The 25,854-nt window shown below is 41.4% G+C and overlaps 1 long non-coding RNA gene across 1 annotated transcript in view; it reads right to left on the bottom strand.

The window, feature by feature from the left end:
* LOC307051018 overlaps window positions 1-25,125 on the bottom strand; it is a 99,537-nt gene extending 74,412 nt beyond the window's left edge. Inside the window, exon 1 of the long non-coding RNA XR_013810819.1 lies at window positions 24,990-25,125. This is a non-coding gene — a long non-coding RNA (uncharacterized lncRNA). The remainder of the gene's footprint in view (window positions 1-24,989) is intronic.
* Between the last annotated feature and the right edge of the window lie 729 nt (window positions 25,126-25,854).

The following is a 25,854-nucleotide window of genomic DNA, read 5'->3' as shown; positions in this document are numbered from 1 at the left end:
ACTGAAGAAATCAAAGAGGAAATAAAAAAATACCTAGAAACAAATGACAATGGAGAAATGACAACTCAAAACCTATGGGATGCAGCAAAAGCAGTTCTAAGAGGGAAATTTATAGCAATACAATCCCACCTTAAGAAACAGGAAGCATTTCGAATAAACAACCTAACCTTGCACCTAAAGCAATTAAGAGAAAGAGGAACAAAAAAACCCCAAAGTTAGCAGAAGGAAACAAATCATAAAGATCAGATCAGAAATAAATGAAAAAGAAATGAAGGAAACAATAGCAAAGACCAATAAAACTAAAAGCTTGTTCTTTGAGAAGATAAAGAAAATTGATAAACCAATGGCCAGACTCATCAAGAAAAAAAGGGAGAAGACTCAAATCAATAGAATTAGAAATGAAAAAGGAGAAGTAACAACTGACACTGCAAAATACAAAAGATCATGAGAGATTACAACAAGCAACTCCATGCCAACAAAATGGACAACCTGGAAGAAATGGACAAATTCTTAGAAATGCACAACCTTCTGAGACTGAACCAGGAAGAAATAGAAAATATGAACAGACCAATCACAAGCACTGAAATTGAGACTGTGATTAAAAATCTTCCAACAAACAAAAGCCCAGGACCTGATGGCTTCACAGGCGAATTCTATCAAACACTGAGAGAAGAGCTAACACCTATCCTTCTCAAATTCTTCCAAAGTATAGCAGAGGGAGGAACACTCCCAAACTCATTCTACGAGGCCACCATCACCTTGATAGCAAAACCAGACAAGGATTTCACAAAGAAAGAAAACTAGAGGCCAACATCACTGATGAACATAGATGCAAAACTCCTCAACAAAATACTAGCAAACAGAATCCAACAGCACATTAAAAGGATCATACACCATGATCAAGTGGGGTTTATTCCAGGAATGCAAGGATTCTTCAATATATGCAAATCAATCAACGTGATACACCATATTAACAAATTGAAGGAGAAAAACCATATGATCACCTCAATAGATGCAGAGAAAGCTTTCAACAAAATTCAACACCCATTGATGATAAAAACCCTGTAGAAAGTAGGCATAGAGGGAACCTTCCTCAACATAATAAAGGCCATATATGACAAACCCACAGCCAGTACCGTCCTCGATGGTGAAAAACTGAAACCATTTCCACTTGGACCTAAAGGAACAAGACAAGGTTGCCCACTCTCACCACTCTTACTCAACATAGTTTTAGAAGTTTTAGCCACAGCAATCAGAGAAGAAAAGGAAGTAAAAGGAATCCAAATGGGAAAAGAAGTAAAGATGTCAGTGTTTGCAGGTGACATGATATTATACATAGAGAATCCTAAAGATGCTACCAGAAAAGTACTAGAGATAATCAATGAATTTAGTAAAGTAGAAGGATACAAAATTAATGCACAGAAATCTCTGGCATTCCTATACAGTAATGATGAAATATTTGAAAGTGAAATCAAGAAAACAATCCCATTTACCATTGCAACAAAAAGAATAAAATATCTAGGAATAAACCTACCTAAGGAGACAAAAGACCCCTATGCAGAAAATTATAGAACACTGATGAAAGAAATTAAAGATGATACAAATAGATGGAGAGATATACCACGTTCTTGAATTGGAAGAATCAACATTTTGAAAATGACTCTACTACCCAAAGCAATCTACAGATTCAATGCAATCCCTATCAAACTACCACTGGCATTTTTCACAGAACTAGAACAAAAAATTTCAAAATTTGTATGGAAACACAAAAGACCCCGAATAGCCAAAGCAATCTTGAGAACGAAAAACGGAGCTGGAGGAATCAGGCTCCCTGACTTCAGACTGTACTACAAAGCTACAGTAATCAAGACAGTATGGTACTGGCACAAAAACAGAAAGATAGATCAATGGAACAGGACAGAAAGCCCAGAAATAAACCCACGCACATATGGTCACCTTATCTTTGATAAAGGAGGCAGGAATGTACAGTGGAGAAAGGATAGCCTCTTTAATAAGTGGTGTTTGTAAAACTGGACAGGGACATGTAAAAGTATGAGATTAGATCACTCCCTAACGCCATACACAAAAATAAGCTCAAAATGGATTAAAGACCTAAATGTAAAGCCAGAAACTATCAAACTCTTAGAGGAAAACATACACAGAACACTATGACATAAATCACAGCAAGACCCTTTTGACCCACCTCCTAGAGAAATGGAAATAAAAACAAAAATAAACAAATGGGACCTAATGAAACTTAAAAGCTTTTGCACAGCAAAGGAAACCATAAACAAGACCAAAAGAGAACCCTCAGAGTGGGAGAAAATATTTGCAAATGAAGAAACTGAGAAAGGATTAATCTCCAAAATTTATAAGCAGCTCACGCAGCTCAATAATAAAAAAACAAACAACCCAATCCAAAAATGGACAGAAGACCTAAATAGACATTTCTCCAAAGAAGATATACAGACTGCCAACAAACACATGAAAGAATGCTCAACATCATTAATCATTAGAGAAATGCAAATCAAAACTACAATGAGATATCATCTCACACCAGTCAGAATGGCCATCATCAAAAAATCTAGAAACAATAAATGCTGGAAAGAGTGTGGAGAAAAGGGAACACACTTGCACTGCTGGTGGGAATGTGAATTGGTACAGCCACTATGGAGAACAGTATGGAGGTTCCTTAAAAAGCTACAAATAGAACTACCATATGACCCAGCAATCCCACTACTGGGCATATACCCTGAGAAAATTCATAATTCAAAAAGAGTCATGTACCAAAATGTTCATTGCAGCTCTATTTACAATAGCCCAGAGATGGAAACAACCTAAGTGTCCATCATCGAATGAATGGATAAAGAAGATGTGGCACATATATACAATGGAATATTACTCAAGCCATAAAAAGAAAGGAAATTGAGCTATTTGTAATGAGGTGGATAGACCTAGAGTCTGTCATACAGAGTGAAGTAAGTCAGAAAGAGAAAGACAAATACCATATGCTAACACATATATATGGAATTTAAGAAAAAAAAATCATGAAGAACCTAGGGGTAAGACAGGAATAAAGACACAGACCTACTAGAGAATGGACTTGGGAATATGGGGAGCGGGAAGGGTAAGCTGTGACAAAGCGAGAGAGAGGCATGGACATATATACACTACCAAACGTAAGATAGATAGCTTTGTGAGGCAGCCGCATAGCACAGGGAGATCAGCTCGGTGCTTTGTGACCACCTGGAGGGGTGGGATAGGGAGGGTGGGATGGAGGGAGACGAAAGAGGGAAGAAATATGGGAACATATGTATATGTATAACTGATTCACTTTGTTATAAAGCAGAAACTAACACACCATTGTAAAGCAATTATACTCCAATAAAGATGTTAAAAAAAAACAAAGATGCAAACGTCCATTTGCATGTCCAATCATGTAAGTTAGTTCACGTGTCTGGCATACATTGTCATGTGTGTGCATCCTCTATAAGTGGTTGTGCTTTTGTGTAGTTTACAGTACTGTATAGAGTACAGCAGTACAGTACCTTTATTTCAAGCCCAAGATGTCTGGAAGCAAGCATAAAAGCAGCGGTGATGTAGCTGGTACTGTTAAGAAGGGCCAAGCGATAATGATGGAAACAAAAGTGAAAGTAATTGAGAGAGTGAAGCGAGGCAAAAGGATGTTAGACATCCCTCATTCTTATAACATGAATCATTCAATCATTGGCATGAATCTAAAGAAAAAGGACAAGATCATGGCACATGTGAAGTCTGCTGTGCTGATGATGTTGACAAAATATCAAAGAAGCACCAAAAAGTGATGGAGGAGATGGAGAAACTTCTCAGTGTGCAGATGCAGGATCAACATCAGCGCTGAGTCCTGCTCAGCTAAATGCTGATTCAAGAGAAAGATAAAAGCCTTTATGAAGACTTGAAGAAGAAACACGGCAAAGAATCAGAGGGCACATCTTTTAATGCCAGCCATGGCTGGTTTCATTGGTTCAAGGCTAGAGCCAACCTTCACAATGTAAAAGTAAGTGGAGAGGCAGCAAGTGCAGATAGGGTAGCCGTCCGGGAACTTCCGGAAACACTTTACGAAATTATTGATGATGGTGTGTATTTACCCAACAAGGTTCTTAATGTGGATGAGACACAACTGTACTGGAAGAGGATGCCAGACCGAAGTTACATCAGTAAGGAGGAAAAGTTGATGCCGGGCTGTAAAGCAGCAAAGGATAGGCTAACTGTTGTTTGGTGGCAATGCTTCTGGTGAATTGAAGCTGAAGCCTCTCTTAGTTTATCATTCAGAGAACCCAAGAACCCTTAAAAGCATAGCCAAGGGCTCTCTTCCTGTTGTGTGGAAGCATAACCCCAAATCCTGGAATACACAGGCCATGTTCCAGGACTGGTTTTGCCACCATTTTATCCCAGATGTAGAGAAATATTGCTTGGAGAAGGACGTTCCAGCAAAACATTCTTTTGCTGCTCGACAATGCTCTGGGCCACACCCCATCCATGGATGACTTTCATACCAACGTCAAAGCAGTGCATCTGTCACCGAATACTACGTTGCTCATCCAACCTATGGTCCAGGGAGTTAGAGCGACTTTCAAGAAATATTATTTATGTCACACTTTTTGTCAGGCAGTAAAGGTAAGTGACAAATCAGGAAGAACCTAGGGACAACTTTGGAAGGACTATAACATCTACAAGACCATAAAAGACATTGACTTTGCATGGTGTGAGGGTATGGTGGTCACCATGAATGGGGTTTGGAAGAACCTTTGCCCACAGTTTGTTCATGATTTTTGTGGATTGGACAAGGTAGATCAGAAGTCTGAAGAGGTCTTCAGCAACGCAGTGACCCTCAGTGAGAAGCTGGAGCTAGATCTGCAAGAGGACGATTTCATTGAACTGCTTGCTCTGCAACATGAGGAGCTTACTGATGGAATTGGAGGCCCAGAGAAAGGATGAAGAGGGATAGGAGGAAGAAGAAGTAACTGAAGAACTGAAGAGATTCACGACACAGAAAATGGCAAGGGAATCTTCTTTATTTGAGGAAGCACTGTTAGTATTTGAGGCACAGGACCCGAACCTAGAATGGTACCCAAACGTGGCAGCAGCCATTCAGAATGCAATCCAGTGCTACCTTGTCATCTATGATGAGAAAAAAAGAGCTACTACCCAGACATCAATGGATCATTTTTTCAAGAGGGTAGATAGAATTAAATCCAGCAAGGAACCAGAACTGGTGTCATCAACGTCAGGTATGAGTGAAATGACAGCTTGCCCTCTGTCTCCTACTGCTGATAGTCCTTCACCTCTACCTTCTCCCACCTCCTCTCCCTCCTCCAATCAGGAACTCTTCTCGCCTGTTCCCTCGATGCCAGCCCGAGTATCCCAGCTGTTGTACTGTATTACCGTACTTTTCGAGTTACTGCACTGTAAGATTAAAAATGTTTTCTTTGTTTTTGTGTGTGTTTTTTATGTATTGTTTGTGTGGAAAGTATTATAAACCTATTACGGTACAATACCATATAGCTGACTGTGTAAGTTGGGTACCTAGGCTAACTTTGTTGGACTTACAAACAAATTGGACTTACAAACGCACTCTTGGAACAGAACTTGTTCATATGTAGGGGACTTACTGTAAAAGCAAAACAGAAACAGGAACTAACCAAACTTATAAGCTGTTGCACAGCAAAGGAAACCATAATCAAAATGAAAATACAACGTATGGACTGGGAGAAAATATTAGCAAATGATGAAACTGACAAGGGCTTAATTTCCACACTATACAAACAACTCATACAACTCAATAACAAAATAACAAATAACTCAATGGAAAAATGGGTAGAAGACCTAAATAAACATTTCTCCAAAGAAGACATACAGATAGCCAATAGGCACATGAAAAGATGCTCATCATCACTAATTATTAGAGAAATGCAAATCCAATTTAAAATGAGGTATCACTTCACACTGATCAGAATGGCCATCATTAAAAAAATCTACAATTAAAAAATGCAGGAGGGGGTATGGAGAAAAGGGAACCATTCCACCTTTTGGTGGCCATGTAAGTTGGTACAGCCACTATGGAAAACAGTATGGAGTTTCCTCAAAAAAACTATAAAGAGAGTTGCCATATGATCTAGCAATCCCACTTGTGGACATATATCTAGACAAACTATAGTTCAAAAAGATACATAAAACCCTATGTTCATAGCAGCACTATTTATACTAGCCAAGACATGGAAACAACCTAAATGTTCATTGAAAAATGAATGTATAAAAAAGGTGTGGTATACGTATATAATAGATATTACTCAGACATAAAAAAGAATGAAATAATGCCATTTGCAGCACCATGGATGGACCTAGAGATAATGATACTAAGTGAAGTAAGTCAGAAAGAGAAAGACAAATACCACATAATATCACTTATATGTGGAATCGAAAACAGGACACAAATGAACATGTCAGTGAAGCAGAAACAAACACACAGATATAGAAAACAGAGTTGTGGTTGCCAAGGAGAGAGAGAAGGAAAGATTTGGAGTTTTGGAATAGCAGAAGCAAACTATTCTACATAGGATGGACAAACCACAAAGACCTACTGTATAGCAGAGGAAACTATATTCAATAACCTGTGATAAATCATAATGGAAAAGAATATATATATATGTAAAACTGAATCACTTTGCTGCACAGCAGAAATTAATACAACAATGTATAAAGGCTGCAGAGGGTGCGGAGAAAAGGGAACCCCCCTGCACTGTTGGTGGGAATGTAAACTGATACAGCCACTATGGAGAACAGTATGGAGGTTCCTTAAAAGCTAAAAATAGAACTACCATATGGCCCTGCAATCTGACTACTGGGCATATACCTTGAGAAAGCCATAATTCAAAAAGATACATGTACCACAATGTTCACTGTAGCACTATTTACAATAGCCAGGACATAGAAGCAACCTAAATGTCCATCGACAGATGAATATATAAAGAAGATGTGGCCCATATATACAATGGAGTATTACTCAGCCATAAAAAGGAACAAAATTGAGTTATTTGTAGTGAGGTGGTTGGACCTAGAGTCCGTCATACAGAGTGAAGTAAGTCAGAAAGAGAAAAACAAATACCATACGTGAACACATATATATGGAATCTAGAAAAATGGTACTGACAAACCTAGTGACAGGGCAGGAATAAAGACAAGATGTAGAGAACGGACTTAAGGACACAGGGAGGAAGGGGAGACAGGGACGTAGTGAGAGAGCAGCACTGACATATATACACTACCAAAGGTAAAAGAGCTAGTGGTAAGCTGCGGCATAGCACAGGGAGATCAGCTCGGTGCTTTATGTCCCCCAGAGGGGTGGGATAGGGAGTGTGGGAGGGAGGCTCAAGAGGGAGGATATGGGGTTACATGTATACATATAGGTGATTAACTTTGTTGTAAAGCAGAAACTAATACAGTGTTATAAAGCAATTATACTCCAATAAACATGTATTTAAAAAACCCACAACATTGTAAATCAACTACACTAGAAAATATTTCTTAAGTGAAAAAGATTTTTTGAATGTAAGTTTTATTGTGTGTGTGTACCACAGGTTCAATATATATGAATTATGTCAAATTGATTACATTGTTTTTCAAAATAAAGAATTTTTGATATTCTACATCAGCTTCATAATATAAATGCAGAAAAACTATATTATTTTTTTCTAAAGTTCAGAAATAGCCATTTTGTTCATTCGGTATACTATAAACCACTAACTGTAAAAAGAGATTCGTGACCTCTTTCTTCCAAAGAAATATGTCTGTATTCACACAAGTTTAATAGAATGTTCCGCCATGAACTGACTTCCCACCTTAGACACGCCAGATTTGCATCCTGAAATCTCCTTCTTGCAAAAATGTCCAATGAGCATCCTAGCATTACAGAAAAGAAATGCGTTTTTCCAGATCTCAAATTCCATACAACTTTATCAAGACATCAGGTATATTTTTTTTTCCACACACACAGACTGTATTTTATTTTTACAAGAGAAAAATCAAATGACACCAAACACTGTAAATGGATGACCACAACAAAAGCAACAATGATTGCAATTACCAAACACGAAACACACTCACACTATGTCATAATATTGACATTCAGTCCAGGAATCCTCCACTGTACGAGCTCCTTTACTTTGCAGTGAAAGACATCATGTATTTTTAAGTTATCAGCACTCACCCGAGATCTTCAAAAATCAACAAAAACATAATTTTGTGTTCTCCTTCATTTATTCTGGTTCTAAGTGGTCATTTCTAAACGAAAGTATTTAAGTATGTTAACATCATCTTATAACATCATATTTCAAATGACTACCGTCTCTCCAAAGATGAAATATGAGGAACTCATAATTAGGCTCTCCAAAGATTTACTCTCTGAATCTGTATTACCCTTCTGCTGAACTCCACACTGTTCATTATTCTCTGAGAATATTCTATTTCTTGTATGGCCATCACATGGTCTTTCATTTCATGACGTTTTTTCCTACAATTTTATGCCTAGTTTATTTCTGAGAATATGCATTATTTCAGATTGATATTTATAGACACAAAGACTTCTCTATAATTCCCTGAGAGTTTCAACAACTCCTTCTTCTTTTTTTTAATACCTAGATTCTGAAGCTCTCCACAAAGCATTACTAAAATTGCATTTACATAAGTATCTACATATTAATCACACATTAATGCATTTACAATTGTATTATGCTTTATTGCTAATTTTGGAGCATAAATGTAGCTGTCTTATTTACCACCCTCTTGGAAATCACTTTAATATTTGCACTTAGGACTTGAAAGAGAATAGATAAATAAAAACTTGAAGAATATGCAAATACAATTTATATATTTCTCATAAAATTAGGTGATTATCTAACCTTTATCCAGAAAAAAGAAGAGCCCAGATACTCTGCAGGCATGATACTCGAGAATGTGTGGTCTTCCAGCAGGAAAACATGCAGTAATCCACGTGGCAGAGTTTACCTGTGACCAGCTGGGGTTAGTGACCTATGCATTCCTTACATGCAACATATCAGGAGTGGAAAAAGGGAATTTGTCAGTTGTGGCAATAAGTATAATGAAGATTTGTAGCAGGTCATGCTCATATATTCAACACAGGTAGAATCAAATTTTGGCTCAATTCTGGTAGATCTAAGTCTGTATCTGCTACCTTGTCTTTAACTAGGAAATGTCAGAACTGACTTACAAAAAAAAGTGTTTTGTTTGTTTGTTTGTTTTAATTACAGTCACGGTGAGTAAGACATAGCTCAGAACAGTTAATGTGACTTAGTGATTCTCTCATCAGGAAATACAGTTTCTACTTCCCTGTTTATTCTCCACATCCTGTAGTAAGTTAAGTTTCAATGAAAGATAAATCTACAGGGTGAAAAAGAAAACTTACATGTGTTGATAAGATCATTCTGACAGGTTATATATAGCACGTATGTCACTGCTTCTGGCGATGGACACAAGCCAGAGCTCCCTACTCTGACATTTTCACTGATGTGATTCCCCTTGATCCTCAATTTGAAAGTGGATAAAAATGTTTTCTATGTTTTCTTCTTTAAGAAATTAAATAAAGAATGCTTTGTAGACATGATGCTCTAATGATTTTCTGTCAGTGGTCATCAAGAGAGGAAAAGCACAGAATCTCATCCCCACAGAAGGGTGACATTCAGTCAGGTAAGAAAATTCTCCCCAAATTCAGAGCTTCATCTTTAACATGCAGTCAGAGGCTTTCACAGGTTATTCATCACTCTGCAGTCAGCCCTACCATATGGGATTGGCTCTGAGAATCTCACATCAGATGACTGACAAACATGTCCTAGTACACCGACCTGGTACCAGATCCTGCCTCTCTTAATGATCCCCCTCAGGGACATTGCAATATTCTAGGCTATTTCCTGGAGCCCTCTACTCTATACAGGTACACTTCCAAGTAGAAACAGAAGCTTTGATTCTCACTGGGACCCCTGCTCTGTCCCACCAAACTCTCTAGAAATATGATGTTCTAATCTCTAATCTCTCCTGATTAGAACATTTCAAGGTCTCTCCCTGTGCTAATTTAGTAAAGGTCAAAGAGAAACAAGAAAGAGCAAACTCTGCAGGGAGCAATATATAAGATTCCTTTACTTAATGTATTTATCTGATATACCCAAATATTGAGAAATATAGATTCATTTCATAATGGTCAAGAAAAGAGGAGGAGGAACCTCCATGCCAACAGTATATATAAAATGGAATCAATATTGCATAAGCTCCAGCTTAAGCTGGGCTACGAGGTACTAACTCTTCTCATAAAGAAGCAATAGTTCTCCATCATTTGAAGCACACTGAGGACTCAGACAGCTGGACACTGAGGGTGTAGTCTCCTCACTCGAATTCTGTACCTGCGTCACAGAGCAATGAAATATTCCCAAAGAATTATTAAGGATGAGGTGGGGAGCCGAAATAAGAAAGACGAATCCACAGTCTGCCTTACCATCTGTTCTGCTGGATATTACCACCATCTTGGCCCAATAGGACCTTCCCACTTTTCTCTGGGCCTCCCTACTTTCCACCTCCATCCTCTCATTATACCTTACCTACACTTGGAAACGACTCTAGTTTTTCCACTTATCTTTATCAACAAGTAATCCAAAGAGCAACTTTGTATATAACTCCTTAGAAACCTCAGGTCTGACTCAGTAATACATGACCTTCAAAGTCCAAAGTTTTCCTAATTTCCTTTATTATTTTTTTCTAATTTCCATGTACTTACACTCTCAGGACCTTCACTGTTCTCAGGTTCATCTTCCCTGCAAAATCTGTCAACCTAGACATAGACTTAAGTACCACCCTCTAATTATCTCCTAGGGAATCCAGTTTTTTAAAAAGCCTCAGCAAGCCTTATGGACTTTATTAAAGACTCTTTAAGATAACCCATGGGAGATAGCAGTACACCCGCAGATATCTATTTAATACACCCTCAGAGTATTTTTTTTTCTTTTTTATAAAGTCTCTTCTGTCCAATGAAGACTCTCAGCTCTTCTTCAAAATATGCAGTGTCTCACCCTTCTGATTACCCTCTGCTCTATCCTAGGGCCACTCCCTTTCCTGATATTACATTCTTTCCCAATTTTGTATGTTAGTAAAATCAAATAACATAAAGTATAACATGTTAATTATTATAAACTGCACCATTCAGTGATATTAAATACATTCATATTATTGGGCGATGAACATCACCATTTATCTTTCTAATTCTTTTCTACGTTTTAAAACTGTAACTCTATATCCTTTAAACATAACTTTTCTTTTTGTTCCATAACCACCTGAAAAGCATCATTACCCTCCCAATTTCTATGGTTTTGACTATACCAAGTACCCCATATAATTGAAATAAGTAGTTGTATTGTTATGACTCACTAAAAGTCACAAAAATGGCATTTTGGTAGCTAAATTTCCTCAAGATTCATCCATGTTGTAGCATATTCCTAGATCTTTTCCTTCTTAACACTGAATAATATTGTATTATATGGGTATACCACACTTTGCTTATCCAGGAACTAGTGGATGAACACTTAGGTTGCTTTCATGTTTTAGCTACTGTGATTATTACTGCTCTAAACACTGGAGTACAAATATTTCTTTAGGACCCTGATTTCAATTCCTTTGGGTATACCTCATAGTACAATTCCTGGATCATGTAGTAATTCTATTTTTCAATATCTGAAAAATTGCCATACTCTTTTGCAAAGCAGCTGTATCATTCTACGTTCCCACTGACAGAGCACAATGCTTCCAACTCCCTCACATCCTCACCAATACTTGTTTTCTGCTTGTGTATGTGTGTGCTTGCGTGTGTATGCATGCACACAAATATATAAACATGCATTTAGTGACACGGAGCATCTATTCAAGTGCTTAGTCATTTTTACATCTTTTTGAAGAACCACCTCTTCAAGTCTTTTACCCATTTTTGAACCAGGGTGTTTGCTTTTTGTTGAGTTGTAGGAGTTCTCTGTATATTCTGAATAGAAATCTCTTGTCAGATAGATGGCTTTCAAATATTTTCTCCCATCTAGTGCGTTGCCATTTTATTCTGTTTACATTTCTTTGATACACATTTTTTTAAATTATGTACTGCAAATTGTTTATTTTTTTGTTCCTTCGTTTCATATTGAGGAAAACACTGCCAAATCCAATGTCATGAAGCTCTTGTCCTGTGTCTTCTTCTAAGACTTTTTATTTTATTAGGTCTTGTGTTTAGTTTCTAGATACGTTTTCATTAATTTTTGCATATGATGTTAGGTAAGGGTCCATCTCCTTCTTTTGCATGTTGACAACAAGACCTCTCAACACCATTTGTTGAAAATACTATCCTTTCTACTTTGAAAAGTCTTGGCAACTTGTCAAAAATCATTTGGCCATATATCAGGGTTTATTTCTGGGTGTTCTATTCTATTCTATTGGTCTTGAATAAGAGAGAAAATAGTATAACCTATCCAGGTTGATAAAGAACATAAAGAAAGACCAGGACTGAGAATTAGGAGGGTAATATAAAACAGCAGGGAGTAAAAGACAGTGTGAGACAAGATCTTGTATTTGCAAGTTCATGGAAATATGATCATGTTAAACCACTAAACGCCTGACATTAAACAATACAGTAAATGTGCTAGCAAGAAACATAGCACTTACTCATCTCTGGGAAATATAGTATGGGCATAAAGATAAACTACACACAAATATATTAAAAGTGGAACGGTTTTCATGGTGTGAGAATACTGTGGGATTTGAAATACAATTTACTTCTGTTCTACTATTCTCTCTAAAATTTATCAAAGTGTATATACAAGCAATTCCAATTCTGGTAATGTGCTTGACAGGTTTATATATGAACTTCAGCATACCAGTAAATGTACATTCATAGTAGGACTGTTCCCTAATCCAAAAAACAAAACACAAAAACTGGAAAGACTAGAGTTCACTTTGTCAACACACATACAGATGCAGTGACAGTTAACAGTCCAAAAACAGAAGGTGAGCATGGGTGCAAGAGGTTAATCCCCAGGCTGGGGTGGGGTGCAGAGTTTGAGGGTAACACAGGTAGAAAAGGCTTTTGTCCTATCCTTGATTTTTGAGGTATGGAAATTCACAGGTCACTACCTTCATTTCAAAATGAATGAATGCACTATTCAATTTTTTAAAACAGGAGAAGTAAACATGAGTGATAATAGATTTCAAACTGTCACTAATCAAATAAGATACTAAGAAAAATTAAATAATATGATTTAAGAATGAAGTGGAGAGATTGTCCAAGATGGTAGCATTCAAATACCCAGAGCTTGATGCCTCTCATGGGCACACCAAAGTCACAACTGTTTACAGAACAGCAGTTGATGAAAAAGGCCGAGACCTACCATAAAAGATGTCTTAGAGCTAAAGGAAGGCACCTCGGCAAGACAAGAAGGAAGGGCAAAATCTCAATAGAGTCCAGACCCATACCACCAGGTGGGTGGCCCACAAATGGGAGAATAATTACAATTTCTGAGGTGCTCCCAGGTAGCAAGGGGTATGAACAGAACACCAGGGATCCTGTGCTAGAAAGAAGAGTTCCTAGAAAGTAGGGCTTTGAAGACCAGTAGTGCTTATTTTCCAGAGAGCCAGAGGGTTGTGGGAAATAGAGATTCCACACTTAAAAGATGCTCACAGGGCTTCCCGGGTGGCGCAGTGGCTGAGAGTCCACCTGCCGATGCAGGGGACACGGGTTCGTGCCCGGGTCCGGGAGGATCCCACATGCCGTGGAGCGGCTGGGCCCGTGAGCCATGGCCGCTGAGCCTGCGCGTCCGGAGCCTGTGCTCTGCAACGGGAGAGACCACAACGGTGAGAGGCCCGTGTACCGCAAAAGAAAAAAAAAAAAGATGCTCACAAAATCCCACATGACCCGAGAATCAGAACAGAAGCAGTCATTTGAAAGGATCCTGGGTCACACCTACCTCCTGATCTTGGAGAGTCTCACAGAGAGGCAAGAGGCAACTACAGCACAGCCTCAGGGTCATAGACACTGGCAGCAGCCATTTGGGGGAGCTCCTTCTACCTCGTGGCAACTGGTACCAGCAAGCATGATTTCAGATTCCTCCCTCTATCGTTTTAGCCTCAGGACTTGGCCTACCCACTTCCATCAGACTATAGACACAAGTACTAGGATGCTGCAGGCCAAACAACTAACTGAGCAGGGGCATAGCCCCATCCACCAGCAAACAGGCTTCCTTCAGACCCTCTCAATGCACAGCTGACCCTGGACATGGGCTCAGCCACCAAAAGCCCCAGGACCAGACTCCACACCTCAATGGACAAGCACCAGCCCCAGAGTCCCTGGCCCCTCTGACAAGTGAGCCTGCTCTGGCCTTGGAATCAGCCTCACCGTTGGCAGGTGATTACTGCACAGGGACTGGATGGAGCTCGGACTTACCCAACAGCAAACCTGCTCTAGCAGTGGGATCAGCCTCGTACACCAACAGGCACACACCAGCTCTAGGAATACCACAGCCCAGCAGCGTGTGTGACCAGAACACTGACTTGCACGCCAGAAGCAGCCCCATGGGCTCAGCTGGGTCTTGACCATGCCCATCACAATGCCAATACAAGATTAGGGATACCCCAGACCCTGCAGATAGCTGTGTCAGAAACAGTGATCCACACCAACTCTGCGACTCCTGGGTCCTGCAGCCAGAACTCAGGACCTGTGTCTTCCTACCAGTAGCCAGCATAGCCCCAGGACCAGTGACTGGGCACTAGCCCTGATATCACCTGGACTGCAGTTCTACCCATAAGTGAACCAGCACTAGATTTGGTGTCCCCCACAGTTGTTCAGCCAGCTGCCTTATGATTTAGCCTCACCAAGCAGCACAGACAGCCTCCATACAAGGCAGAGTCCAGCAAACAAGCACTCTGGGGGCAGCCAAGCCTACCAGACCACCCACAGTAGTCAGCCCACCACAACAGAAGAGCCCAAGCAGCCCACATAGGGGGTACACCTAGAACATATAGTTCTAGTGACCAGGGGACAGTGGGCTGCTGGCACACATAGGACCTCTCCTACAAAAGGTCACTTCTCCAAGGTCAGGAAATGTAATGAACCTACTACATACATAACAATAAAAACAGCAAGTTAAGAAAAATCAGGTGACACAGAAACACGATCCAAATGAAGGAACAAGATAAGAACTCAGAAGAAGATCTAAGTGAAGTGGAGATAGCCAATCTCCTCAACAAAGACTTCAAGGTAATAACTATAAAGATGATCAAAGAACTCAGGAGAAGAATGGACAACCAGAGCAAGAAGTTAGAATTTTTTTAAAAAAGAGTTAGACCATTAAAGAACAACAAAACAGAGATGAGAAATACAATAACTGAAATGAAAAACACACTAAAAGGAAACTACTGTAGACTAAATGATACAGAGGAATGAATCAGAAAACTGAAGGACAAAGTACCGGCAATCACTGAAGATGAACGGTAAAACAACAGATTAAAGTGAAATGAGGAAAGTTGAACAGACTTGTGAAACAACATCAAGTGTACTAATATTTGCATTATACTGGTCCCAGAAGCAAAAAGGAAAGAGAAAGCAGTGTAGAACATACCTGAAGACATAAGAGCTGAACACTTCCATAACCTGGGAAAGAAAACAGACATCCAAGTCCAGTAAACACAGTAAGGCCAAAACAGGATCAACCCAAAGAGGACCACACCAAGACTCATTGTAATTAAAATGGCAAAAAAATAAAGAGAAAAAGATACTATTAAAAGGAGCAAAGAAAAAGCAACAAGTTACAAACATGGGAACTTGCATAAAGTTATCAGCTGAATTTTCAGGATAACCTCTGCATGCCAGAAGGGAGTGGCATGGTATATTTAAAGTCATGAAAGGGAAAAGCCTATAACCAAAAATACTCTACCCAGCAAGGCTCTCCTTCAGATTTGATGGTGAGATCTAAAGTTTTACAGAGAAGCAAAACTAAGAGCTCAGCATCGCCAAACCAGCTTTATGAGAAATCTTAAAGGGGCTTTTCTCAGTGAAAAAGAAAATGCCACGACTGAAACATAAAAATTAGGAAAGGAAACTTACTAAAGGAAAAACCTCATTGAATAAGGCAAATATTCAACAAAGGCAGTAAATCAACCATGCACACAGCTAATAGGAAGGATGAAAGAAAACAGTAATAAGATCATCTATATTCACAATAAAAGTTAAGGAACACACAAAACACGTAGATGTAAAATATAAGGTCAAATTCAGTAACTGTGGGGGAGCAGAGTAACAATGCAAGGTTGTTAGTGTCCATGTGAAATTAAGAGCTCAGCAACTTAAATAATCACACAAACACACACACACACACACACACACACACACACATACACACACACAAAACTGAAAGAAATCCAAACATAATATTACAGAGAGTCCTCACATCACAGATGAAGGGAATAAAAGGGGAAGAAAGGAACACTGAAGAAATTAAAGAGGGATTCTAAAAGTACCCAAGACAAATGAAAATGAACACACAATGATCCAAAATCGATGGGACACAGCCAATGCAGTTCACAGGGGGAAGTTATAGTGATACAAGCTTATTCTTAAGAAACAAGAAAAATATCAAATAAACAACCTAACATTACACCTGAAGGAATTAGAAAAAGAAGAAAAAACAAAACTCAAAGCTGTCAGAAAGAAAAAAATTAAGAAAACAATACCATATGCAATCACACCAAAAAGAATAAGATACCTAGGAACAAACACACCTAAGCAGGAAAAAGGCATGTACTCAGAAATCTATCAGCCATTGGTGAAAGAAATTGAAGGCAACAGAAAAAGATGGGAAAATATAGCAGGTGCATGGACTGGAAGAATTAATACTGTTAAAATAACCATACTACCAAAGACAATCTACAGATTTAATGCAATCCCTATCAGAATACCAAAGCATTTTCACAGAACTTGAAAAAGTAATTTTAAAATTTGTATAGAAACACAAAGACCCCAAATAGCCAAACAATCTTGAGAAAGAACAGAGCTGGAGGCATCATGCACCTTGACTTCAGATTATACTTCAAAGCGACAGAAATCAAAGAGAATCGTACCGGAGCAAAAACAGACACAAAGATCACTGCAACAGGATAGAGATCCCAGAAATAAGCCCACACACTTATATTTAATTGATTTATGACAAAGCAGGCAATATGGAGAAAAAACTGTCTCTTCATTAAGTGGTACTGGGAAAACTGGTCAGCTACATGGAAAAGAATAAAACTAGAGTATTTTAGCACACCATATATAAAATAAACGCAAAACTGAATAAAGACCTAAATGTAGGACCATAAAACCCCTAGAGGAAAATACAGAACATTCTTCAACATAAATGATAGCAACAGTTTTAGGTTCAGTCTACTAAGGCAAATGAAACAAAAGCAAAAATAAACAAATAGGACTTCACTAAACTTAAAAGATTTTGCACAGCAAAGGAAACCAAAGACAACCTGCTGAAGGAGAGACAATATTTGCCCATGATAAGAGGTTAACACCAAAAAGATGACCAAGCAAGGGTTCATATCTAAACTACAGAAACAGCACATACACCTCAATATCAGAACAACACCCAAAATCTTTTTTTAAAAAATGAGAAGACCTAAATAGATATTTTTCCAAGGAAAAAATACAGATAGACAGCCAGAGCTCACAAAGATGCTAAACATAGCTAATTGGCAATAAAATGCAAATCAAAACAATGAGATATATCACCTCAGTCTTGTCAGAATGGTTGTCATCAAAAAGGTCACAAATAACAAAGGTTAGTGAGGATGTGGAGAAAGGGAAACTCTTGTACACTCTTGATGTGAATGTGAAGTAGAGCAGCTACTGTGGAAAGCAGAATGGAGGTTCCAAAAAAAAAACTAAAAATAGAACTACCATAATATCCAGCAATTTCACTCTTGGGTATATTAGAAGAAAACAAAAACACTATTTCAAAAACATAACTGCACACCAATGTTCATAACAGTGTTATTTGCCATAGCCAAGATGTAGAGTCAAACTAAGTGTTCATCAGTAGGTTAGGGGATAAAAATGATTTTTTATGGTGACTTCAGCAAAAAATGAAATTTTGACATTTGCAAGAACATGGATGGACTTGGAGGGTATTGTGCTTAGTAAAATAAGCTGCAGAGAAAACAAGCCTGGTAGGTTATCACTTACACGTGGCATCTAAACAACTGAATACGACAACAACAACAACAAAACAGACTCACAGATTAAAGAACAGACTGGTGGTTACCAGCAGGGAGAGACAGGGTGGAGGAGCAAAATAGTGGTAGGAGATTCTGAGGAAGAATCCACTTTGTATAAAATCAATAATCTACAGTGACGTACTGTATAGCATGCGGAATAGAGCCACTCTTTTATAATAAGTATAAATGGAGAACAACCTAAACATTTATGAATCACTATGTGGTACCTCTGAAACTAATATAATAATGTAAATTAACTATAGATCAATAAAATATAAAGTAAGAAACAATAAAGGGGAGACACTGATTATTAGATAGAAATCAATTAAATAAACACAAGTTTTGGAAATCAAGGAATTAAAAAACAACATGTAAGACACAACATTGACATTTAAAGTATACGATCTATTCATTTAAGTGGTGAAAAATGGTACCCATTCTCACAATTTTGTATATCTAGGATAAATTACTATCTACAAAAATATGTTACAAATATTCACTCAAAAAAGAAAGAGAAAATTTGGATTAACCCATTTTAGTATACAAATTTAATATCAAAGTCTCTATGTAACATTGATTTGAATAAGTTCTGTTAGCCACTTCTAGTTTCTTTGTGATGTAAAACCTTTTAAAGCATAAAAATCAGCCTTTCTACATTATTCTATTAGACAAACATAGAAGTTAAAAGAAATGAGAAGACAGAACAATCAACCAGGAAGGTGAATTTACTGAGGAACAGTCATTCGTTCTCCCTCCTCCTTTTCTTTTCCTCCTTTTCCAGGTCTCTTTCGGTTCCAATCAAGAGAAGTCTTGAGAATTCTGAGACTATTTCTTTGAGGGCTTCAAATCACCATACCTACGTCCTGTGCCACAAGTACACACACAGGAATAAAAATAAACCTCTGCTATCTACTCATGTAGGAGGGATTCACGCAAAATAAACTCCTACATGGAGACCAACAGGTGAGTTTTCTACCTGTTCTTTATAATGTCCTTCCATTATAGTAAATCCCACACATTATGAGGCAGAAGGGGTTATGTGAGCTCTTCCTTGAAGTCAAAAAACTTGCATTCATTTCAAGTACCTGGTGATCATAGGGTACAGCCAGGGAAGGTGCCATCCCCCTTGGGGGGGGGCGGTGAATGGGCTCCCACAACCATGCACCTCCTGATGTACAGATTCTGGAGAAACAAAGGGCAGTCACACCGCAGTCAGCCTGTCAGGCTGTCGGGCCACTGGGCAACCCCACCAGCCTGGAAGTGCCCCATCAGTTGCTGAAAGCAAAACTCTGTCCCCCCTGTGAAGCCAGGCAATTTGGGCCAGAGAGTCAGAGGAGACCGGTAATCCACTCCTCCTCTCTGCTCACCTCCTTGGGGTTACAGCAACCCCATCTCCAAACCCAACTCTGATCCTGGAGTGCCAAAGTGGGAGTGCAGGTGGGCTCTGCCAGTGCTTCAGCGCCCTCTGGGAAGCCCCCTAGTTTGAATATGATTTGAGTTTGATCCTGTGAAACCATCAGAACTTCCCACCAGCGATAAATGAGGAGATTCTGGCCTTTATTAGTACGCACGGTGAACACGGTTGTCCTGGCTGTACTTGCCAACCCTCCTGTTTTACCCACCTTTTATCCACCTTCCTCCCTGCGAGTACCTTTGACCAACCCTGAGCTCAGACTCCTGACCTACTACAGAGACTTTGTCAGTCTTTCTCTAAAAATGGACAGGTAGGGCTTCCCTGGTGGCGCAGTGGTTGAGAGTCCGCCCGCAATGCGGGTGACACGGGTTCATGCCCTGGTCCGGGAAGATCCCACGTGCCAGGGAGCGGCTGGGCCCGTGAGCCACGGCCGCTGAGCCTGCGTGTCCAGAGCCTGTGCTCTGCAACGGGAGAGACCGTAACAGTGAGAGGCCCGCTTACCACAAAAAAAAAAAGGAGAGGTAATAAGATGAATTTAACCTAGAAGCAGCAGCTCAGTAAGGGAAATAAAACCATCAGAAGTTATCTAATCACAGCCACAGCCATCAAGGGCTCTTGTCTTATCTGCTGGGACATAAGAATGGGACCTTCCTAAACTTGAAGGGCATCCAATCAAAGAAGTAAAGGTGTTGCTCACCTCTGGCTCTTGGAGGGATTGCTAGGCAGTCTACCCAGGGTATACTAACTGCAAAACACTGTCATGGTTTGGAAACACCTATGTTCCAGGAAAGCTTTTTGGGGTGCGTGGGGAAGGTTTCTTTTTGACATCAAGCAAAAAATAAATCACCAAGCTCTTTGTGCACAGGGGCTCTTAGGAGGGAAGGAGAAGGAAGGAATGGGCAGAAAAGACGATCTCCTCTGAAGTGAAGGTCATCTTTCCAAAAGAGAAGGATTTAGTCTCAGTTTAAGGAAAACACTTTTAAATAGCTGGGACAGCTCCAAACTGCAGTTTAGGGAATGAGTGCTTCAAAAGAACAGTGCTTTAAAAGTCCTGGCAAGGCAGCAAGAAGATGAAGAGTTGGTTTTGCATAGTTCTGAACACAGGAGTAAAGAAACAGAGGCATCTCTGACTAAACGGCCCTGAGATCCTATGGCATCAATGGGTCAGTTGCAGGGGGCAGGGGGTGTGGGGGGCGATATTTCTCTCTCAACGTCTCCCAGGGCAGCCACCCTCCCTACCCCACCCCCCTACTCCCTTCACCCTTCCTCCCTCCACTGTTGGGTCCCCAGGGACAGCACTTCTTAAGCTGGAGCACTCAGGCACCATCTCTGCAGTCTGGATCCTTCCTGGAGCCTGACAAGGTCTGGGACAGCAAGCCAGGTCTGCAAGGCCGCTGGGGTGCAGTCGGACCTGGAGGCCTGGAGGGGAACTGGAGCCCTGAAGCCCACTCACATCCTTGAAGCGCAGGGAGGAACACATCCTCCTAACAGTACTTCTCAAGGCTCAGTGTGCTCCCCACCCGACGGTGATCCATACTCACTTGAGGCAGCAAGGACTGCCTCTAACTGGCCCCCTCGATTCCGCCTTAAGGGTCCTCGCACATATGTGAGAGCGCAGGCCCCGGATCTCTTTAGTCAGCTGAGGCCAGTGCTGCCGGGGTCCCTCTAGTCCCATCCCCCAGCCCCTCCCTCTGGGACTGTATCTAATAGAAGAAAGAGCACAGAGGAATTGGCTGAATCAAGGGACCTGGGAGCCTGGGTATGAGTTTGAACACCGAGAACCTAAGGCACAATTACATATTATTGGAGACTCTTGTGGGGTGTGTGGGGGGAGGTGAGGAGGCTAAGAGGCTGAGTCGACCTGGTGAGTCCAGTCCCAGGGCACCACACAGCCCCGCCCCCACTTCCCTGCCATCAGACAAGGGGTGCCTCAACTCCAGCCGGGTCTCTGCAATTCCCCCTCCCTGATTCTCCTCCAGAAGAGCAGGTGGCCCCCCACTGAGGGCAGTGGCAGGACAACGGACCAAGTCCCCTGTTCAGGGCAGTCCTGAACAGCAGTGCTGGCTTGGAGCGAACCCGTGCACCGCCAAAATTGGTCTCGTCCTGCAGCTGAGGGACGCAGGGTTTAAGTCAGCTGCCCTGGCTTTAAATCAATCAGCCCCCACTTTAAGTCAGGTGACCCGACTTTAAATCACTGTGTGCCCCTCAAGCCTGCAACTTCAAAAGCTGGGAACTTCACTTTGATCCCAGCCCCTCACATACCTGAATGCACACTGCAGTCACCCCCAAGCCTGGCTTAGAGGCAGGATATAAGGTAAGGGGATGGGCATGCACTCATGGTGATGAGAGTGTACTTCATGTACCAGAAGGATCTAGGTACTCTGGGGTACAGCAAGCAGTGCACGATACAGCAGTTTCCTGGCAAAGCTGGTGATGCACAGGGAGAGCAGGCACACCCATGCATGCAGAGGTTCCAGGACGGGAGCTGGGGCACAGCCAGCCGGGAGGATGTGAAAGTGGAGGATCTGAGCCTTTTGTGAAAGGCAGACACAGAGGATGGATGAGAAACAAAGACCAGATGAAATATGGAGTTGAAAAACACACACTGCTCTTGAAATTGGGGTGGGGGCACCCCAGATTTGAGTCTTCTTACTCCCCTGTTGCTAGTGCTTTGGCATTTGCCCAGTTACTTAAAAAATGTGACTGATAATATCTAACCCATAGAATACTGCATTTGTAGTGGTATTGCGAGTTAATGTTTCTATAGTGGAATAATCTTTTCTACAAGAAAAATGTACACTATCAAATAAATTAAACCTCCTCTTTAAAAGGTACTATATCGGACTTCCCTGGTGGCGCAGTGGTTAAGAATCTGCCTGCCAACGCAGGGGACATGGCTTCGAGTCCTGGTCAGGGAAGATCCCACATGCCGCGGAGCAGCTATGCCCATGTGCCACAACTACTGAGCCTGCAGGCCACAACTACTGAAGCCCGTGCACCTAGAGCCGGTGCTCCACAACAAGTGCAGCAAGAGAAGCCACCGCAATGGGAAGCCCGCACACAGCAAAAAAGACTAGCCCCCACTCGGCGCAACTAGAGAAAGCCCGTGCATAGCAATGAAGACCCAACACAGCCCAAAATTAATTAATTAATTAATTATTTTTTTTAAAAAAAACCTACTATATCCTTCTGTACAACTTCTCTGGAAAGAACAGAGAGATGGCATGGGAGAGTGAGAAAGACCCATATTTAGTGCACATCTCTCATGCAGGTGCTCTGCTGGCTCAGATACATTTATCCCCACTATACAAAGGAGGAAATAAGCTCAGAGAGGTTTAGTAATTTTCCCAAAGCCAAACAGCTATTGAGTGGCAGAACCAGGATCTGAACCAAGTCTGTTACCTTCAAAGCCTAAGTCCTCATCATAACAAAACTCAGTTAATATTTACATTTATCGAATTACATTGCAACTGGGGAGTTCTTGGCACAATCCTGAATGAGAGTGAGAAAGAAAGAAATAGCATTGTTCCTACAGTCAACCAAAATTTTTGGAGCAGCTGCTAGATGCCTGGCCCTTTTGGGGGTTCAGCAGTGATCACGACAGGAAGAGTCCTGCTTTCATGAACCATGTAGTGGGGAGGAGAGACAGGTGCAACTTGGGTGAGGGATTTCACCTTGCTGGGCCTCTGTTTTCTAATCTGGAAAATTGGACAGGTGTTCCTCATTTTGTGGGATTGTCCAGCCCTCACATTCTCTGATTCCATAAGAAGCATTTGTTTTCCTGTTTCTTTAAAATTCATTCAGGTTGTGAGCCGTGATGAATGTTGTTAGCTGCTCCCCAAATCACACTATTCCCACCCTTTTCCTGTGATCAATCTTTCCCCCAACATGACTCACAATCAGTCAAGTCACAGAACCTAAGAGGCACCCAGCAGAAGAATTCCAGCCCTGGCTTCTCAGGAGCTCTGCGGTCTACCTGGCCAGAAAAACTTAACTCACCTGGCACAAGGTGGCCATCCCTGGTTTCACATCAACATGGTCTCAGGCACAAACCTACTTGTTTTTCCATTTTGTCTTTAAGTTACTTGTTGAAACAACTGTACAAATATGACAAAGATATAAAATCAGGCATCTTCTGCCTCCAGTGCCTACTAATACATGATTTTCTGCCACTTTCATGATAAAGATAGAACATTTCAACATTCTGCTGTCCTTATTATTTGTCATTATGTTGATATTTCTATTTAACACATCTTTCAATTTTTTAACAATGCAACGTTTATTTAGGTTGATCCAGACCCAGGCTTTAGTGGTAAAGGATTCCTTGTTATATCTCTATTATGTTTCCTTTAAAAATCATAATCCTATTTCATGGATTAAGTCAATTCTACAGGCATTTATCATATAATATTGATGAAATTAATACATAGAGGGCAGTAGTACAAGTTGATTGGACTGGAAAACCTCTCTTTACCACACTTAAGTATAAATATTATCTATATGTAAACCACAGTACATGCTGAGTGAGATTCTCCTACACTTTTCACTGTCTGCCCCTCAAGCCTGTGAGAAATGGAATATTTCTTGCCATCTCAGAAAACAAAGGATGTCACAGTCATCAGTCCTTGCAGCCCTCCAGTGTGAGGGGCGGGCCCTGAGGAACACAGGATATGCAAATACAGAATCTGCAGGCCCCAGAGGGCTGAGGTGCATACAAGAAGGAATTCAGTGAGCCCAGACTCTGGCACCTTCCCATAGAAAGAATAGCGCTCCATTCCTCACGTTGGGAGAGCTGGTTTTCCTTAGTTAACAATCACCTGTTGATGGTCCCCATTACCTGCGCCAGTCCCCTGCCCTGTCCCCTCCCCCCTGTACTTTAGCTCAGGGAGGCAGGAGCGCAGAGGGACTCAGCTGAATAAGGGGCCTGCGAGCCTCGGGAGGAGTTTTTAGCCGCTTTCCCCATAGCCGGGAGGAGGGGCGCTGACGCTGCAGCCGGACCCTGCGCCTCGCTTGCCCCGCTTCCCCTCAGGACGCTCAGGCCGACCCCCTCCCCACGCCCCCCCCCACGCCCCACGAGCCAGGCCGAGGGCAGGGACGAGAGGAGGGACCGAAATTCCCCGGGACCAGACGCTGGGGGCAGCCCTCTCTGCACAGCAGCGGCGGGTGGCAGCGAACCCCTGCCCCTCAGAAGCTGGTCTTGCCCTGCGCCCCGAGCACCGTACCAGGCGGAGGGTCAGCGCCCACTTACCCGGCCCGCCGTCCCCACGACTGTCGCGGCTTCGGCCGCCAGGGGCCCTCAACAGCCGGCAGCCTCAGTGAGGCCGCCCTCCCCTCGGGCTCCGGGGCACTTCCGTGACGGCGGAGGGAAGAGACCCCGAGCCGGGAGTTCCAGCACTGTGGAAACGCCGGCTCCGCTCTGGGCGCAGAGGGTGGGACCGCTCTGCCCCGAGGCCTTTTGGGAGTGAGGGGGGAGCCTGGGGAGGGAGCGGCCAGGAGCGCAGGGCCCCGTCGGGGTTCCTGGAGGGGCGGCCCCACCTGAGGGCCCCGCCCACTCTCACCACAGCCCAGGCAGTTTTCCTGGAATCCTACACAAAAATGTTAGAAAGAAACGCGCTCTACAGTAAATATTCACAAATGATTGTTGCTGCTGTGCTTCCTATTCTATTAAACGTGTAAAATCCATAAAACACTTTTAAGTTCAGAGTCATCTATGAATTTTCACCTGTCATTATGTCCCCGCTAGTCCCAATTGTGGTGAATGAATCAGAGACTGTGGCATCACTAGTTAAAAATGAGCTTGTTAAAAAAATAGAACTCAGGCCCACCGGACCTACTGAATCACCATCTGAACTTTTACAATCTCCCCAGTGTACTTTTGTACCCATGAATACTTGAAAGGCTCATTTCTACCTCGACATGTCTTTTCTGTCTGAGATATACACACATTTTATCCAGTTTGATATAAATAAAACACTCAAAAATGCATATGCCTGTGTTGAAACCATCGTTTTATCATTTTTTTTCCACATAAGTATAGTCTCTATACTGGTTTCGTGGATCACATGCCAAACTCTTTTCCTGTAGTTAGAAATAAGATAGAGAAACTTACTTTA

The sequence above is a fragment of the Hyperoodon ampullatus genome (assembly GCF_949752795.1).
Source record: "Hyperoodon ampullatus genome assembly, chromosome: 3".
NCBI lineage: Eukaryota > Metazoa > Chordata > Mammalia > Artiodactyla > Ziphiidae > Hyperoodon > Hyperoodon ampullatus.
Note: the sequence above shows the minus strand (reverse complement) of the source record. Positions and strands in the feature narration are given on the sequence as shown.